This window comes from Colius striatus, chromosome 28, assembly GCF_028858725.1.
Source record: "Colius striatus isolate bColStr4 chromosome 28, bColStr4.1.hap1, whole genome shotgun sequence".
Lineage (NCBI taxonomy): Eukaryota > Metazoa > Chordata > Aves > Coliiformes > Coliidae > Colius > Colius striatus.
In genome coordinates this window covers 3,296,542-3,297,529 of record NC_084786.1, presented here as the reverse complement: position 1 = coordinate 3,297,529, position 988 = coordinate 3,296,542, and positions in this window count along the sequence as shown.

The window sequence follows — 988 nt, the reverse complement described above, 5'->3', positions numbered from 1 at the left end:
CCCCGGAGGAAGGAAACGGAAAAAAATAGACCGACACAAAAAACCCGTATCTCACGCGAGGTGCAAGCCTCTGGAGAGTCTCGACACCCTCCAGGTCCCCTGCGCGTTGAGCTGCCAGCCCACTGGGACCACTCAAAAAACGCTTTCGGGATTCCCCCTCTAAAAAAAGCACGGGGGGGGCTCCAAGCTTAAGGCCGGAGGGAAGAAAAAAAAAAAAAAAGGACGAGGTGCCGCTCCCTCGACCGTGACGGTGCAGACCTCCTTTTTCACACCAAGCCCTCCAACATCAACCAGGGAGACCAGAGCAAGCCAGACACCACGGGCCGCCCACGCATGGCCAAACCCCCGGGAAGAAGGCAAGGTGGCACCGCTGACACCTCGCCCGTTGGTCATCGGGCTCTCGGCATGGGAGGCCAGAGAAAGCCGAAGCAGGCTCGAGACTCTACGGCCGCCTGCACGACTCAAGCTCACCGCCAATGACAGCGGGCAGCTGCACCGGCTCTGCCCCCCGACGTGCAGGGGGGGACAGGGCTCCAGCTTAAGGCCGGAAAGAAAAACGCGTTCTAGGGGGGGAGAGCCAGCAAAAGCCACGGGAGCAGGCTCGAGACTCTCAACCCCCGGAGTTCATCTGCATTGGACTGGCCAACCGCCGGGAGCGGCAGCCCCTGTGTGTGTTACTCTTGCCCGCTTCGCAGGCGTCCCCAGCTTAAGGCCGGGGGTGGGGGTGAAAAGAAGGATGAGGCGACGCCACCTCACCGCCAAACATTCCATTCCCTCTTGGATCAGACCCTCAAAGGAGCTGGCGGCAGCCACGGGAGGCTGGACACCATCGGGGGGGGCAAATTCTCGTCCTGGTTCACCTTTTTGCCCAAAATCAGCGGGGTCATCCCAAGGGACCCAACGGAGGAGAAGGGAGAGAGAAAAGCCACTGGGGCAGGCTAGTCTCCCCCCCACAGCGTTCGAGTGCCTGGCGACCGCCACCAAGCAT